Source organism: Papaver somniferum, chromosome 9, assembly GCF_003573695.1.
Source record: "Papaver somniferum cultivar HN1 chromosome 9, ASM357369v1, whole genome shotgun sequence".
Lineage (NCBI taxonomy): Eukaryota > Viridiplantae > Streptophyta > Magnoliopsida > Ranunculales > Papaveraceae > Papaver > Papaver somniferum.
The window spans coordinates 41,183,756-41,203,316 of NC_039366.1; positions in this window are offsets into that span (position 1 = coordinate 41,183,756).

A 19,561-nucleotide genomic window follows, 5' to 3' on the forward strand; every position below is an offset into this window, starting at 1 on the left:
TTTGACACGATTTCCCACTTCCCCACTCTTTGACTCCATCAACTGTCACACTTCATGGGATCAAGTTGTCTACAATTCCGGCAATATAAATAAGTCTCTGAATCATGATTGAAACAAACAATAATTTCTCGACAAGTTCATACAGACAATCTTTCGTCCACACGAACTTATCGTCTGAGCAATCACTCTCAACTGACAAATCCAATCATCCAGAAATTTCTTACACATAATACACAACGCACTTACAATCTCGGTCACCATTGATCTCACACATTTCTCAGCTTCCATCCTACAGATCGACCCATCCTCTCTTGTGATCGAATTTACTCTGGAATGACCATTGTCTTGGTTTAGGCCGGAGTACTACATATTGATATCTCGAATTCAAAGAACTCCCTTCTTGCAGTGCATCTGTGCGAGGGTTTGACAGTTTGCTCGGTTCAAGGAGTTTCCTCTGCACGGTTATGATAGACGCATTTATGTGTCTAATTTGTCCTCAATGTTCCGTATTGTTAGTACTCATTTTCGTACTTAATATGGTGTTTTGTGTGTTTATGGACTCTTCAGGAATGTTGCGACAATATGACAGGCCTAAATATTATTGCGAAAATAAAGCCCCATGACATTGTCGTCTTGCGACGAAATCGCAGGACGTCTTCGCACTTTCATGCGAAAACCCATTGATCTCGTCTTATACTTTTCTTTTGTATTATTGCCTCTTCAGGATTGTTGCACAAATATGACAAGCCTTAATGTCCTTGCGAATAAAAAGCCTCATGACACTTATCAGCTCCTTAATGGAGGGTGCCGCCCTTATCTCCCCCTGGTTGCCCTTCAAGGAGGCGTACTTCTACTATACAAGGTTAGCTCCTCCCATCCAGTCTTAACAAAAACCAGTTGTTTTCGCAACCTCTTATCCCTTTTGCCTATAGGGCTTATGGTTACGAGACTGCACCCTAAGTGGGGTTTTATTCAGGCCGAGTGCAGTATGAGTCAAGACTTGTCAAGAATGGCAAGGACGCTTCAAACGCCCCCGACACTCTTGACTCAACCGTGTAGCTCGGCGCCTTGATCAGATTATGCACTCCTTTGGAGAGTCCTTATTACCTTAGTCGCCCAACCTAAGTCATATGCTTAAGTTGGGAATCCAAGGTGTCTATCCCGGATGGGATTTATTGACCCCAAATATCCATGACTCAGGTTTCGGTGGCGGTGTAGCCTTTCCCTGAGCCATGTAACAGGTACCCCCTAATATGACGTACTTTAGGTCTTACATTTGCCTCTTGCGAAATTTTATTCGCGAACTAGGGTGTACGCCATAAAGGTTCGCCCTTTCTTTTATGTCATTGTTCTGTGATTATCTCTGCGACAATTTCGCACATCAGGATCTTCTTTTGATATGAGTAATTCTGCAATTATTCTTTCAGAATTCATAACTTCTCAAAGCTTCTTACTGATAATATATTTTTAAATACAACCTGTTCCGTGGTCTATCTAATCTATGCCAACATCTCTTCCATCTATAATCATGTTCCAACTATCTCCTTAATGATGTAAGGTCCATCCCATTTTTTTGCTAATTTTCCACCATTTTCTCGCTGATATATTGGTGTATCTCGCAGAACTAAATCTCCTGGTTGGAATTCGCGTACTTTGACACGTTTATTATATTCTCGGGCTAATCTTCGCTGATAGTTCTCCATATGTAGTAAAGCTCTGTCTCTTTTTTCTTCTAATTCATCAAGTTTGTTTAAGATCAAACCCGCACTAAGATTTTTCTCCCAAGCTTCTCTCTTTGTTGTTGGAATAACAACTTCTGTTGGTAACACCGCTTCAACTCCATATGTTAAACAAAAAGGTGACATTCTAGTAGCTTCTCTTCTAGTTGTATTATAAGCCCATACTGCATTATGTACTTGTTCGCACCATGCTCTATGATGTCCTTCCAATTTCTTCTTTAATATATCTGCAATTGTTTTGTTTGTTGCCTCTACCTGCCCATTAGCTTGTGGATACAAAGGAGTAGACTTTCCACATTTTATCTTAAATGCATTAAGTAACATTTCTATGTTCTGTCCTTCAAACTGTTTCCCATTATCAGATACCAACTGCGCAGGAATTCCGAATCTTCAAATGATATTTTCGAATATGAATGTAAAGATATATTTGTCGCGAATATGCTGTACTGCCTTCACTTGAATCACTTCTGTCCATTTTGTGAAATAATCTGTTGCGACTATTAAGTATCTTCTTTGTCCAGAACCTGGTAAAAATGGCCCCACAATATCTAATCCCCACTTTCCAAAAGGCCACACTCTAGTTGAAGATGACAATGGTGCTCCTGGTGCATGTATTTTATTTCCATGCCGCTGACAATCTTTGCAACGTCTTGATATTTTTTTTTTGCATCTTCGTGCATGTATGGCCAGTAATAGCCTTTCATTTTTGCTCTATGTGCCAAAGATCTTCCCACGCTATGGTTGCCAGCATCCCCACTATGTAACATTTTTAGTACCTTTTCTCCTTCCTCTCGTGTCAAACATCTGAGTGATGGTCAATTAAAGGATTTTCGGTATAGCAGCCCATCTCTTAATTCATAATTCGTTGCGCGGCTTTTTAACTTGTGTGCTTCCAATCTATTTCTTGGTGTTTCTCCTTTCGCCAAATATGCATGAAGTTCTGTTCTCCAATCTGCGATATTGTTTATTTGTTCTTCTTTTTCATTATCTATTATCATCACATCCACATCTTCCTCTTCTTTATTTATTGATGGTGACAGAAGTGTTTGTATTTTTATGCATCTCGCAGTTGGATCTGTCATCATGCTTGTGATGAAAGCAAAAGCGTCTGCGAGTCTATTATCCTTTCTTGAAATGTGCCTCCATTTTATCTTTGGGATTTTCGCTGATAATTCTTCAACCAGCTTCTTGTATTTCTTCAAGGATGGTTCATTTGTAGTATACTCTCCTTTTATTTGGAGAATAACTAGCTGCGAATCACTAGTGATCCTGGCATTTTATAGTTTCATTTCTATTGCGAATTTCAAGGCATGTATCACAGCTTCATATTCTGTTTCATTATTAGTGGATGCAGATTCCAATATGAATGAAAAAGCCATCTTTATTCCTTCTGGCGAAATTAAAACAGTATTTCCCAATTCCATTTGATGATCCATCTACCAATATTTCCCATCTATTTGGTTCTGTTAATAAGTCTTTTGGATCTTCGTGTTCTTCTTCTATATCCATCATTTCTTCTACCGCTTCATCTTCTTTTAAAGGAAATTCTGCCAAGAAATCTGCAACAACTTGTGATTTTGGTGAAGACAAAATTTCATATTTAATATCAAAGTGGCCTACTTGTGCATTCCAAATAGATGGGAGATATTGGTAGATGGATCATCAAATGGACAAGGAAATGGAGTTGGAGTTCTTTTAATTTCGCCAGAAGGAGTGAAGATGGATTTTTCATTCAGATTGGAATTCGCATCCACTAATAACGAAACGGAATATGAAGTTGTGATACATGCCTTAAAGTTCGCAATACAAATGAAACTAGAAAATGCCAGGATCACTAGTGATTCGCAGCTAGTTATTCTCCAAATAAAGGGAGAATACACTACAAATGAACCATCCTTGAAGAAATACAAGAAGCTCGTTGAAGAATTGTCAACGAAAATCCCAAAAATAAAATGGAGGCACATTTCAAGGAAGGATAACAGACTCGCAGACGCTTTTGCTTTCATATCAAGCATGATGACAGATCCAACTACGAGATGCATAAAAATACAAATACTTCTGTCACCATCAATCAATAAAGAAGAAGAAGAAGTGAACGTGATGATAATATACGGTGAAGAAGAAGAACAAACGAACAATATCGCAGATTGGAGAACAGAACTTCATGCATATTTGGCGAAAGGAAAACACCAAGAAATAGATTGGAAGCACACAAGTTAAAAAGCCGCGCAACGAATTATGAATTAAGAGATGGGATGCTATACCGAAAATCCTTTAATTGACCATCACTCAGATGTTTGACACGAGAGGAAGGAGAAAAAGTGCTAAAAATGTTACATAGTGGGGATGCTGGCAACCATAGCGGGGGAAGATCTTTGGCACATAGAGCAAAAATGTAAGGCTATTACTGGTCATACATGCACAAATATGCAAAAAAAAATATCAAGACGTTGCGAAGATTGTCAGCGGCATGGAAAGAAAATACATGCACCAGGAGCACCATTGTCATCTTCAACCAGAGTGTGGCCTTTTGGAAAGTGGGGATTAGATATTGTGGGGCCATTTTTACCAGGTTCTGGACAAAGAAGATACTTAATAGTCGCAACAGATTATTTCACAAAATGGACAGAAGTGAAGGAAGTACAGCATATTCGCGACAAAGATATCTTTACATTCATATTCGAAAATATCATTTGCAGATTCGGAATTCCTGCGCCGTTGGTATCTGATAATGGGAAACAGTTTGAAGGACAAAACATAGAAATGTTACTTAATGCATTTAAGATAAAATGTGGAAAGTATACTCCTTTGTATCCACAAGCTAATGGGCAGGTAGAGGCAACAAACAAAACAATTACAGATATATTAAAGAAGAAATTGGAAGGACATCATAGAGCATGGTGCGAACAAGTACATAATGCAGTATGGGCTTATAATACAACTAGAAGAGAAGCTACTAGAATGTCACCTTTTTGTTTAACATATGGAGTTGAAGCGGTGTTACCAACAGAAGTTGTTATTCCAACAACAAAGAGAGAATCTTGGGAGAAAAATCTTAGTACGGGTTTGATCTTAAACAAACTTGATGAATTAGAAGAAAAAAGAGAAAGAGCTTTACTACATATGGAGAACTATCAACGAAGATTAGCCCGAGAATATAATAAACGTGTCAAAGTACGCGAATTCCAACCAGGACATTTAGTTCTGCGAGATACACCAATATATCAGCGAGAAAATGGTGGAAAATTAGCGAAAAAATGGAACGGACCTTACATCATTAAGGAAATAGTTGGAACATGAGCTTATAAATTAATGGATCCAGAAGGTAGAGATGTTGATCATAGACTTGACAGACCATGGAACAGATTGTACTTAAAAAGATATTATCCGTAAGAAGCTCTGAGAAATTATGGATTCTGAAAGAATAATTGCGAGATTATTCATACCAAAACAAGATCATGATGTGCGAAACTTTCGCAGAGATAATCATAAAACAATGACATAAAAGAAAGGGGCGAACCTTTATGGCGTACACCCTAGTTCGCGAATAAATTTCGCAAGAGGCAAATGTAAGACCTAAAGTACGTCATATAAGGGGGTACCTGTTGCATGGCTCAGGGAAAGGCTACACCGCTATCGGAACCTGAGTCATGGAGATTTGGGGTCAATAAAGCCCATCCGGCAGAGGCACCTTGGATTCTCAGCTTAAGCATATGACTTAGGTTGGGCGACTAAGGTAATAAGGACTCTCCCAAGGAGTGCAGAATCTGATCAAGGCGCTGAGGTACACGGTTGATTCAAGAGTTCCAGGGGCGTTTGAAGCGTACCTTTCCATTCTTGACAAGTCTTGGCTTATACTGCACTCGTCCCGAAGAAAACCCCACTTAGGGTGCAGTCTCGTAACCATAAGCCCTATAGGTAAAAGGGATAAGAGGCTACGGAAACAACTGATTATTGTTAAGACTGGATGGGAGGAGCTAACCTTGTATGGTAGAAGTACGCCTCCATGAAGGGGCAACCAGGGGGGATAAGGGCGGCACTCTCCATTAGGGAGCTGATAAGTGTCTTAAGACACAAATGTCATGAGGCTTTTTACTCGCAAGGGTATTAAGGCTTGTCATATTTGTGCAACGATCCTGAAGAGGAAATAATATAAAAGAAAAATATAAGACGAGATCAATGGGTTTTCGCATGAAAGTGCGAAGACGTCCTGCGATTTCGTCGCAAGGCGGCAATGTCATGGGGTTTTATTTTTTCAAGAATATTTAGACCTGTCATATTGTCGCAACATTTCTGAAGAGGCCATAATACAAAAGAAAAAGTTAAGGCAAGATCAATGGGTTCTTGCATGAAAGTGCACGATTTTGTTGCAACGACAAGAGGTGGCATAATAAGACCTTTAATTAGGAAGGAAAAATAAGACCACATGACAAAAAAAAATATTTATAAGTATTCATAACAGATAATTTCTCGCAAGAAATATAATGAGAGGAAAGTATGGGAATCCATAAACAAGAGGCATTATCTTTCTCACCAGCAAAATACTAAAAGGGAAAATTGATTCCAGAGTTGGTTGAAGAATATTATTCGCAAAAAATAATAAAGATGAGACAATTCAAGAAGATAGAACTATATAAGAAGCTCATGCTTCAGTATTAATTCCAGTAGAAGGAGATAATAGACGTTCTTCGCCAATGTTCTCATTATCGCCAACCTCTCCTTCATTCCGATTCTGATCTTCACCTTGATTAGCACTTTGATTATCGCCAGCAATTACTTCTTCAGAAGAGATTTCTTTTTTGTTTTCATCTTGATTAACACCAGCGGTTGCTTCCTTAGAAGGAATCTCTTCTCTATCTTCCAAAAGACCATCCTATGCACCACGTTCATAATCATAATCACTGTCAGCAGGACGAGGAACTTCATCATCATCTACTTCCAAAGGTTCGATTGATGTAGGAGGAAGAGATTTAGACAATAAAATATCATTTACAAGGACTTCAGCCCTGAGATAAACTTGACGAAGAAGTGCTCTCTGATGATTCCTATCTTGAATATCCTTAAAGTAAGCAGAATAATCAAGTCTTCTTTCTGCGAAAAGTAGAATACAAAATTTCAGTAAGATGAAGAACTCAAAAACATATGACAAAGAAAAGATAGTTAAGGCAATCAAACTATTATGACTACCTTCCTTTTGCGTAATATGATGTTGAATCAAGTTCAGACAACTATTCTCCCAACGGTCCATCGCATCATCAAATTTATCTCCAACTAAACCTTTAAGTCGAGACTGAAGATTTTTCTCTTTAGAAATAAGAAAGGCATTTTTCTTCTCAAGAGAAGAATAAGATTCTTCTAATTTGGAATATTGTTCTTTAAGTTGATTCGCCTTTACATTAAAGTTATTCTACCTTGAATGAGTGTATCTCTTTCAGCGATAAATGACTCTGTTACTTCTTTAAGTTCATTTCTCAAAGAGTGAAGAGATTTCTCTTGGTCATCACATACTTTCAAGGATGCCAATTTGTTGCGAAGATATCGCCATCTTATTTAAACAAATTCGTTTCTCTTGAGATAGAGTTTTATTCTCATCTGATAAAGATTCTATCCCAAGATTAGATTTTGTTAAAGAATAAGAGAGTGAGACATTTCACTACTTAATAAATCTTGCCTCCGAACTAATTGGGTATTTTCATTGGTAAGATTATTTATATGATCAACAGAGTATGAATAGAGGTTATCCAATTGGTTATATTGATCCATCAAAATCTTTTTATCAACACGGGCTTCTTCAACAGTAGATTCAAATTGATATCTCTCCATTATTCGTTTCTGGTTTAAGGCTTAACATGCGAAAGAGGTATTTCAAGGATAATTAAATATGGGAAGGATAAAATCATTAGAAAGACAAATTGAAGACACAGATAAGGAAATCATACCTCTTAGTTCATCATTTTTCTTGCGAAGGTTGTCACGATCCAGCGAAACATTCTGAATCTTTTGATTTTCGAGACGAAGAACATTACACTCTTTTTCCAAAGTTGTTTGCAAAGCAGCTCTGTCAGAACCGAAATACTTACTCAGAATTTCGCAAATACCAGACTTGACAGGATTAATGGGAGACTTCTTGCCATCATCCAGGGCTTCAGACAAAACTTTGAAAGCAATATCTATTCCTTCCACGGTTTCTTTCTAAAAGGGAAGAGGCTCGGGTAGAGAACTGGAAATGATAGAAGGTTGAGAAACATTATCAATATGAGGAGAAGAAGTTTCATTCACAGAAGGATCAATAATGGGGGTTTCAATCATTCAAAGGTCAGTTGAAGAAATGAAAACTGAGGCAGCTTTTTCGCGAATTGGAGATAATGGTTTAACTTGCGAAGATGTCGCATGAGATTTAGAAGAGATAAGTAAGTGGAATGGAACAGAGGTTTCAACGGTTTTAAGGTGGCGAGATTTCTTGAGAGGTTTATTGACATCCCTATGACCCTGCGAATTACAATCCAGATAAGAAACAGAGGAAACAATATTGTTATTAGAAAAGAATAATGTTTCTTACTACCTTCTGATTCGCAGACTTTCTTTTGTGTACAAAAATCTTATGCTGCGGTTTGGGAATATTAGGGTTCTGAACCGTAAATTTGGTGTTGGAGGCGTTTTTGCTGAAATAACAACAGTATGGGAATCACATAAGCAACATCATTAAATAAAGCACTAAACAAGATCAATTTCAGCAAAACCCATAAGAAAGAAAAAAGAAAGCTAACCTCGGCGAATCCATGGAAAACACCAACAAGAAGATTAGTTCGTAAAAATTAAGAAAGTTACAAACAGTGAAGATCTTCAGAGGGAATAATATGGAGATGAAGAAGAAAATAAAAAAGAGTAAAAGAAGAAGAAAGAAGAAAAGTTGCAATGGAAGAATTTATGGAAGAATAATAGAGTTGCAGAGATGAGATAATAAAAAGAGAAGAGAAAGTAAAAAGAAAATGGAAAGAAGACTAAGAAGAATATATATAGAGAGGATTTTCTAATCGAAGAAATAAACACCATCAAATAAGAAAAGACGTGAGCGGTTAAAAAGCAACGGTTGCAGAAGACGTGTCAAGAAATAGATGGAAGAAAGGATACGTGTGATAAATGCAGAATATGAAGAAATGAACAGTTGTGGCATTTCTCACATCATTCTCTACTTCGCAGAGAAGATATGAGAAGAGGCAAGATGTAGGATCAGAATCTCGTAGCAATAATGCCTCAACGAAATTATCAACAACACAACAACGTCGCAGAACAATTTCAGAAATGACATAATCAACGATGTCAGCTAAAATCATGAGAAAAATGTGATGGTCCTGCGAAAATTAGAGAGTTTGTGAGATTAACATTTGTAAGGTTGCGAGAATGTCGCAAGCCATATCCAACTGTCATCCACTATGTACTTCCCTATAAATAGTCGTTCAATTGTAAAGGAAAGGGAGAGATCTTTTTCTGGGTGAGAAGCAAGTAAATAGGAGAGAGAAAATCTAGAGCAGTGGTTATTCTTGAGTCCTTTATCTTTTCTTGTTAGATTGTTCAAAGATTCATCAATAGAATTAAGATTGTTAATCTAAAATGAGTTGAATGTTAATGAAATCATATGGGGGTGTCGTGTAGGTTTTCCAACAACTACAAACTAAGGGGGAGTGATACATATCACCGTAGTATTATTGTTAAAGTATTGACAAAATTGGACTTTGATGTTACATGATAATACTATGACAATGTATAAGAATGATCCAGACCGATGTTTTCTCATTGTTATAGCTACGGATCTTCAACAACGGTGATGCTAAACTTACAACCTTTGGGATCATTGGAGTACTTGGAAGTAACGAAGATTTCGAGAAATTTTGAAGATTATACATGTAGAATATGAGCTACTAAGTTTCATTATCTTTTTTGTATTCCATATGTATTGATACTTTTGTCACTAAAATTGACAAAGGGGGAGATTGTTAGAGCACTGCTCGGTCAAATTCGCATGCATTGCTATCTCAAGCATGTTTTTCAATGTTAGTGATCAAAACTATAAGTCTTGATTTCTAGTCTCTTATATCTAAGTCTCGGACTAGGATAGTAAGTGCAGTTGAGCTCAAGGACTTCATGGAGATTCATCATACAAGTAGAAGGACTACTCAAGGAACCGGTGGAACTTCTCGACAAAAAGGTATGTGGAGACTTGAACTTATCTGTCACTCAAAAGTCTATCTATTTTATCTCCTACTCTTTGAGAAAAAAGTCGTATGCTATATATATAGACTAGATTATACACATTTGGTATTTCGAGCTGAGTATACCTCGCCTATCTATATCTGAAAATATGTGTTGGTAAGCTTTTCGCTTCGACCAAGTTTATCTTCACCTAGTGACGAAAGTAACGAATGTTTCAATCACTTTGAAAATTGCTTTGATGAGAAATGGTGTAACAACTATATAACGTCCTCTAAGAATGTTTCATTGATTGGAATGAAATTTTAGATTACGTAACCAATGTATTCCTTGAACCGAAGTTCTCGAACTTTGTTGATCAAGAGAACCGAAAGTATGACAAGTGCCAAGTCCGCGAACTGCCGGAATTCTCAAACCCGAGAATTTCTGCTGGAGTTGACAAACTACTTGCGTGAGTCAAGTCCGCGAACCGGCGAAGTTCTCATCCCTAGAATTTTTGTTGGAGTTTGAAAACTCTGTCCGGTGTCTTAAGTCCGCGAACCTAGTTTGCGAACTTGAGAAGGTTATATATCTAAAGATGATTTCTGAACTTAATCTTAAAAGACTAAGGAATGCTTTTGCAAATCTTGTCTATTAAAGTTCATGAACCGATTTGAGTGAATCAAATCATCTTTGCTTCAATTGTTCTTGTGTAGTTACATAAGATTTCCTTACAATTGAACAAATCTCTTAACTAGTTATGGTGAAGAAGAACATGGTTGGTATAAAATACTCTTATGGTTAACCTTTTAGTAAACTATTGTTGAACCAACAATGTACACATTTGGGTGCGGTTAACAAACCTAGAAGCATACAGTCATTTGTGTATAACAAGCTAAGTTTTGGATCTAACGGTTGAGAAATATTATCTTGAATCTAAATCAGGTTTCAACTAACGGTGGATATTGATTGCTTTGTAACTAAGGCAAAACCCTGATTTGAAAGACTATATAAGGGGACATCTAGCAACTCTGCAAAACTAATCCCCACTCCTTACATGTGCTACTAGTTTTCTTGCTAGAGTCGGTTCCTCTTTAACCTTTGGTTTTCTTCTTCTAAAACTAGGTTAATGACTTGAAGAATTCATTGGGATTGTGAATCCAGACCAACACTACTTTTATCGTAGTTCTGTGATATGATCTTGCATCTTCTATCGTAATAATACAATCATATTGATTGGCTTGAGATCTTGAGAGTTCTCCGATAGGCAAGATATAAAAGTAATCACAAACACCTTCGTCTCATTGTATCTGATTCCATGACATCTTGTTTCGCTACCATACGATTAAGATTGTTGTAAGGTGATTGATTAATCTAGGCTGTTCTTCGGGAATATAAAACCGGATTATCAATTGGTTCATGTTCACCTTGATTATTATCAAAAGACGGAACAAAAACTTTAGGGTTTTTCTGTGGGAGACAGATTGATCATTTGATAGACTTGTCTATGTGAGACAGATTTGTTTATTGTTAAAGCCTGCGTTTTTGGGTCATAGCAACTCTTAGTTGTGGGTGAGATCAGCTAAGGGAATCAAGTGCGCAGTATCCTGCTGGGATCATAGGCGTAGGGAGTACAAATGTACCTTGGATCAGTGGGAGACTGATTGGGGATCAACTATAGTCCATTCCGAAGTTAGCTTGGAGTAGCCTAATGTCTGTAGCGGATTAATAGAGTTTGTATTCAATCTGGACTAGGTCCCTTGTTTTTCCGCATTTGTGGTTTCCCCGTTAATAAAATTTCTGGTGTTTTTGTTATTTCAGTTTCCGCATTATATTGTTTTATCTTTATAATTGAAATAATACAGGTTGTGTGTTGGATCATCAATTGGTATAATCCAACCTTTGGTTGTTTGATTGTCATTGATTGATCCTTGGACATTGGTCTTTGGTACCGTACAAGTTATTCCTTGTGTTTGATTAGGACTCACTGATTTCTATTAGCTTGAGTAAATCAAAACAAGAGATAGATATATACTCGTTGATATACTTTTAGTTGATTGAGTCTTGTTGATTCTCTTGAAAGTATATTCGAGTTTTTCCATACAGATTGCTAAGTGAAATATTGGGTGGTGTTGTTAGACCCCCGTTTTTCACTTGAGATGACATGCTTGGGCAGTACATGCCCATTCTTTGGAGTCTTCTATAAATATGGATGGCGTCGGTTTGCCCACATGTTTCCGCGTGTAGTTCTTGGAGTATCTTTTCAGCTTCTCTCTTATTTACACATCTCGCAAGGGACCCTCCGGCTTCCCTGTAATACAAGCCTCAATGGATCATTATGAATTGCTTCAAAGCTTGAACGGGTATCACTCGTCCTTCGTCCATTTGGGTTAGATATTCGATATATATGTTAGAGCATGGCTCGTTTGAAGCTACCAAGCGTTGGTATGTCAAGTTTGGTTGTCATATTTTAGTGAATCAAAAATCATGTTAAGATTCACTTGATTATGTACTAGAGTCAACTTCGTATAGGTTATCTTGAAAGTATTAGGATATGAGACATTACAAGTATTGCGAATACTTGAAGATAACCATTAAACTTTGTAGATAAGACATCGCCATAATCATTTGAATGCTATTGTGATTATGTATGGGTATGAGGTGAGGATTTCATCCTAGGGAACAATGTTTACATGTGTTCTAAGGAAGTAAGTTCATAAACTTGTTTGTGCATTGGTTTTGTTATTCATTGCATATCTTATGAAAAACCAATATGTGATATAGTATAACCACTCACAACTTGTTTTGTTCTTGGTAGAACTATTCACAAAGGCCTGACTTATGTATTGATATAACTTTTATTAGTAAAACCGATCTTAAGTAATCACATGTGGTATGATCGGGTTTGTATGCCTGACAACATTTGGGAAAGGGAAACCGATACTAGTAAGGGGTGCAATACATCAAGGGGAACCGATCCTTGTATGGTCCGCAACAAGGTTTATAGCAGAAAGGGGAACCGATCCTATAGACATGTGCAACACGTTTTTAGGCAAAGGGGAACCGATCCTATGCAAATGTGGAACACATATAAGTTAGATACCATATATATGTGGGGAACCGATCCTAGTACCTATTCAACCGAATTTTTGGAAAGCTGGTGTGACTATGCACAGTACTAACATGGAGTTAGAACCGTTAAACCCATGATTGTGATTGAATGTTGGTTTGATCAATCACATAGTTCTTGAAAGTCAGATGAACCAATTCTAAACTTGTTTGGAAGTGTGGAAAATCGGTTTCAAGGTTGTAAGCGTGAAAGAGAACTTACAAAGTAAAGACGTCGACAAACTTTGAACATGTGATGTGAATGTTTATTTCTATAATTGTTCAAAGATATTCCTTAACGGCTAAGGGAAGAGAATATCCCAAGATTGAAACGTAAGTAAGTTAAGAATCTTTTAATTAAGGTTATTAATTTCATTTGGTAGGGAAATTCCAGAATTAGTAATGTGCATTTACTAATTATACTCTCTGAGAGATTTCGATCATTATATTTGGACAGAGCATTTCCAGGAATTATGAAAACCGAATCTGTGCTTTAATGAATATATTGAGAATATTTTCGGTTTTGGAAATTCCTTGGTGTACAAACTTCCTTGTCTATAAATACACGAAGTTTTCCTTTCTAGCAAACTAATCCTTCGTAACAACAGATTTACTCTTTAGTTGTTGTTAATGGTGTAGCTGCCTATTCGGAGAGGAGAGTAACCTAATTAGGCGAAATCTCTTACGACCCTCAATTTAAAGTCTTCTTTGGGATTGAGAAGCTCTAGCGCGACCCGTTGGTGGGAAACTAGATAATTGCGGTTTATCTTTGTTTTCAATTGATTTGATTGACTAACAGCGTTTGAAATCTGATTGCACCTAGTTTGTTTATTCTTAAGAATCTTCTCTTCTGATATAAGATTCACTCAAACTAGTTCAGAGTTTCGACATGGATCTTTAGATTGTTGTTAGTTCTAAAGACGATCTTGTGATAATCCATTGTTAACAGACTTCGTTCTGTGCGTGATTGATTACAAGAGATTCAAGTGATTGTGTGCAGGTTTTTATTGAAGATTTAAGAAGATTTGAAGACAAAGAAGATATTGAAAATATGACTTGGGTTTTATAATCTTTGGTGTGCACAATACTTGTTTTGGTAAAAGAGGATCCAAATAATAATCGGTTTATCCTTGTGGTAGATTGGATTGGTTAATTGAGTAGATCGGCATCAACATGATTCTTCGGATTAAAGATGTTTTTGGCTTAATCTTAAACGATTGCCTTTTGGTGATTGAACATAAGATAGATCTAAGGACATGACAAAGGAGTTTACGTTAATATAAACGGAAGAGCCTTTGTCCGACTCATATCACTTGGTTGAATAGAGGTGACACCAAAAAAATTTGTTGTTCCTTTACTGTTTGGAATACGAACCAAAGGAATTGTTCCAAGTACGTGACTTATTTATAAGTTGGAGGTGTGGTAATACAGACGGAACTAAGTGAATTATAGGGTTAGTTACTTGGTCTCAACTATACGAAGTTAGGTGTAATTTTGTGTAGCGGTTTAATCCTGAGAGTATTCAATTCTGGACAAGGTCCCGGGGTTTTTATGCATTTGCGGTTTCCTCGTTAACAAAATATTGCTGTGTCATTTACTTTTATATTCCGCATTATAATTGTCTTATTATAATTAAAGTAATTAAACTGCACAAACGTTAATTCCTATTTACTTGATAAGCAATCCTATTTTGTTTGGTTAAGTCCGAACCATTGTATCAAGTAAACATATTTCATTATTGTATTGTCTAGATCTCGTACCCATAGATGATCACACAAAGTGTGATTAGTTGTATTGTCTCGACTCAATCCATAGACAATCACTTTCAGAGAAAGGACTTATAGGTAGGAAAAGTTTTAGCTTGAGGTATTTTTGGGTACCCTCGCCTTTTCAATTGGTATTAGAGCAGGCAAATACGAAAAGATATAACAATCTGTGTTTGGTGCGATCCAATCTATAAGAATTGAATCTAATGGTCGATTCAGTTAACGTTTTTCCAAGATTAGATGACTCAAAATTGTTTGAAGGAATGGCAGATAATTAAATTCTTGAGTTTCTACGTTCCAAAGAAATTTTGTCTGTAAAAGAATGTCAATTATATCTCAGACTTACTGAAGATCCTAAAGGAAAAATGAGTTGAAAACTCATCGAGTTTGCTGAAATAGAAAAGCAAATAAGTGATTTGTCTTTAGAACTCGAACTTTACGAGTTAAAGGAAGATGAGTCTTTTAGAAAGACATGTAAAATCCTTAGTGACGGTCAGCAACTTCAAGATAAAGTGGATACTTTCCTATTGGAGTTAGACTCCATAAAACAAGATTCTAAGGAACCAAAGTCTGAGAGAAGTAAATATTTGCATGACTACTGTATGAATTTTTCTCTAGATAATATGAACATGGATTCATGTTAAAACTCTGTTGGAATCACTCATGATTTCGGTGACAACTTATCTGACACAAAATTTGGTTTTGAAAAAGGAGTGACAAATAATGTTGAAATACTCTAGGCCCACTAGGAAGTATCGAACCAAGAACCGAATTTGGTAAACATACTCTAGGCCCACTAGGAGTATCGAACCCAAGTTGGTAAATAATGTTGAACCCAAGTTGGTAAACATACTCTGACACGAAGGAAGTATTGAAAATCCAACATACTCTAGGCCCACTAGGAGTATCGAACCCAAGTTGGTAAACACACTTGATATAAGTGTTTCAGATCCATGGTTAGACCCAAGAACCGAATTATGTGAACCGGAACGGGAACCGACATGTTGTTCGGTGATAATAACGAATAAAGAGATAAACTCTCTTATAACTTCCTCTTCTTCCTCCTCTTCGAACTTAACTGCAATAGAAAGCGTTGGTTCGAAATCAAAAGACAAATTTTTTGTTTTTCTCTTGTGTTCGAAACAAGAATTTGGTTCATCCCCACTCATTCTTTAAAGGGTACTTGTTGTTTTCATCAACTTCACTTCCAAAGGTATCTTTCGGTTATCAACAAGCTATATCAATTGTAAGTTCGTTCTCCTCTTTTTCGAATTTGTGATTGATAGAAACATGCAAAATAGGAATTCTTTTAGAAGATTAGGGTCTAGTCAAACCCATAGAACAACTACACCAAACTTGAAGTTCAGTGATGTAACTATCGATTCTCTTCCATCTCTCTATTTTGATGTTAGTACCGGAATTTATTCTGTTGACCGTAGTTGCTACTTGAAGTATGATTCTATGCATGATAAACAAATCATCTGTGAAAAGAAATATGTGTATGTTGATCTGAAAGATTATAATGAGTTAATTCGAAACCGTGATGACTGGGGTGATATTCATTCCGGGAGATATTCTAGGTCTCCTGAGTTAACTAGGGAATTTTATGGTAACATACATTGTGTTGATGAGAAAAACTGTAAGTTCTACACCATGATTAGGAGACGTCATTTTGAAGTAAACAGAAGCATTGTTGGATATCTTCTTGGTTGCAATCTGGAAAATGTCTTTTTACCCAGAAACAGTATTACAGACAGACAGAACATTGCGGAAATACTTGGTGGAGGTTTCTGGAAAGGTAATAGTCTTTGTTTTGATGACATGCCAGAACATCTCAAGTTTTTTGGTAAACTTGTTGTACCCAATCTGTCGCCAAGCAATATGCACAAAGTGAGATGGAGTTCAGAAGTGCCAGAACTGATTTATCATATGATAATTGGGACTACAAACTTTGATTTCTGCGGATTCATTATAAGACAGATGATAAGAATCTAGAAGAATGGAAAAAGCATGGGTTTTCCATGTCTTATCACTAGAATCTGCAGCACCTATGAGATTTCTGCCAATGACTCTCAAAGACCTGTTCCAAAGTCGCATAATTATTTTATTATCAACAGGATGAGAGGACAAAGTCGAGGCGAAACAAGTACTAGTACTTCTCAAGGCATCCCTATGCAAGATATTGATCTTGAAACCTACTACTGAAGGCTTAGTAGGAGAAATGAATGTCTCGAGCGACAAGTCAGCTTGGCGTCTCTCAAGCATCCAGAAATTGTTTCAGACCTCTCTCAGATTGCTGAAGACTATAAGGATACTGAATCTGATGAAGATTTTGGCATGAGCGACACTAGTTCAAGCTCTTAGACTTGTGTCTAATTATGTTTGGTTCTTGTTGTAATTGTTAGAGCATAGCTCGGTCAACCTCTGATGAGGTTTTTTTATGTTGTTGTAAAAGTGGTAGTAAAGTTGTCGTTCACTCAGACTTGTGAAGATTCGATTTTAGATTCAAACTCAATAGAAAACTCAAGAAGTTTTTATCAAGATTATAAAAAGCACCGAGACTCAGGATTCCACCATTGACCAATTAAGTGATTTAATCTAATAAATATTCATGTAATTCTTTGCGTTTAAAGTGATTCTAATTTATTGCCACTAGTAGATTTTTGAAGTAACAATTGTATACATCAAGCATGAAACATCAAAAGTCTTAAACTAAGCATGCTCCATCAAAACGGATCACAACCATTCAATAAAAATCAATTTTCCAATATTAGTTCCATGCAAATAATCATAAAAGAAATTGCAAGAATTAATTAAAATATAAATATACCACTTTTCAGGGAACAATGGCTTCCTTCGTCGCCTCGGCTAAGGGGTTTAACTCCTCATATTATTCACATACTCAAAATAGGTTTTCATAGCTCAAAAGAGTGAAAAACAAGAGAAAACTAGTTAAGCAGACAGTTTGCAACGGTGTATAAGCGTTACAAACAAATGTTACAGAAACGATATATGAAAACTGTTGTAGAAGAAACGACTGTCTCTGGGAGTAGTATGTTCTTCGTGTTCTTTCTTCTACACCAGCAGAACCCGACTTCCTGCAGCTCTGATTTCTTCTCTTCTCTGCTTCTGTAATCTCCGTTTCTTACCCCAAACTGTTCGACCTCCTTCCTTGAACTCCCAGCAACTTATACATAGCCAACAGAGCGATTTAATCTCCCCAAAACTCTTCGAAATCTCTTATTTCCTTGGCAGTTACGAAAAATAATCTCTTCCCAAAATTTTTTCACGCGTTTCTGAGCTTTCCAACTTCTCTCAAACTCTTCCTTAGATAGATATGTATCTTTTGGAAGAGTTTCTTGCCTTTAGTCTTCCTGGAATTCCAAAAATAAGTCCAACAACAAACCGTGTATAACTTGACTTCTATTTCTTTTTCCGGCTATTCTAGCCAATTTGGGTTCAAACAAAAGACTTAATCAAGCCTGTTTAGGCCTAGGGAGTAAACCCAATCAATTTCAGCCATTGAATCGTTCTGGAACTCGATCGAATCATCACCCAAAAATCATGCAGACGTGAACAAAATTTTCCCGCCAATTTTTTTATTTGAATTTGGGAAGAAAGTGACCTCCCCCTTATCTGTGGCTGGTCTCCCTTTAGCAGATGCCTGGAAATGGGTCACCCCTTAGTAATTAGGTTACCCCTTATCCAAAGTGAGAGTCCGTATAGTAATTTTCTCCCGCGAGCGCAAAAACCACTTTTTTAGCCAATTTCGCCGCAAAAGCTTATTTCTCCAAAAATACCTACAGGGACATAAAAAGCCATAATAAATATAAAATTGAGCACTAATAATATATACAATTGAGATTATATAAGACACAAAAATGTGCCTATCAAATACCCCAAACTTATTATTTGCTAGTCCTCGAGCAAATCTAAAATAGAAAATAAAATCCTAACTCACTGTCGCAGACATCGTCGATTGCATTTAGCGTATGCAATAAGTCTTTAAACCCCTAGGTGGCCCTAGTGGCCGAGTTATAGTCTCGGGAGGGCTTACCAGAGGTATACCCACAAAACCTTTATACTCCAGACCCTAGCTATCTACGCAGAACCTTGGAAAGCACTAAAGAATCTCCTTGGTTGGCATACTTATTGACTACAGGAGGAAGTACCCTGATGCGAAATTCCAATTGTTGTACACGAGTTTGCACTCAAGCATACTAAAATTCATATAAAGTGACAGAGCTCTACTCAGATAGTCGCACGATGGACATCAATATCCGGAGTCAAAACTAATCACATGGATAGATCAAGAAGATGGTAATAGAGAAAAACATAGATGGTTTTGATGTTTACTAAGTGAACGGAGTTTCCCATATCTGTCTGAAGGCCTCCGCCAAAATGAACCTATCCTAATGGATTGAGATACTAGTCTGACTAATATCAACACACAGACATATACAAGGGTACCAGTGGTCGATAACCTAACTATAGGTCAACACAACTGGCATATACAAGGGTAGCAGTGGCCGACTTTATTGAATTTATTCCTTTTTGTCAAATGGTCCGGTCTCAAAAAAAAAATTTCATCTTTTTTTTTTTCTTTTTCAACTTTTTTTTTTCATGGTATCTCAATCACTCTAATTCACCCTAGCATTAGTAACAACTTGAATCGTGAGCCCCACCTAATCACTTAGAGAAACATAGTTTAAAAACAAAACAACATCAAAAAGAAGTGAAAAGGACTCAACGAGATATGGT